Below are 207 nucleotides of genomic sequence, written 5' to 3'. Positions count from 1 at the left end.
GGGTCCACGAGAGCGTAAAACGATCCTCTCCTAAAAGAATTCCTCCTCTTGTCCGGAGAAAAAACTAAGACGGAGATTAAGTGTGTCTCTCTGGAAGGCGGCGATAAGGTCGTGTCTCAGGGATCAAGGCCTGGATAAGCGGCTTTACGAACCGCCGTCGAGATTTAGGGACACTTAATCCCAACTTTGTCTCGTTTCTCTGGACTA

Source organism: Penaeus monodon, chromosome 28, assembly GCF_015228065.2.
Source record: "Penaeus monodon isolate SGIC_2016 chromosome 28, NSTDA_Pmon_1, whole genome shotgun sequence".
In the NCBI taxonomy this organism is placed as follows: Eukaryota; Metazoa; Arthropoda; class Malacostraca; order Decapoda; family Penaeidae; genus Penaeus; species Penaeus monodon.
The sequence above is the reverse complement of the archived record's forward strand: the minus strand, read 5'-3'. Positions refer to the sequence as shown.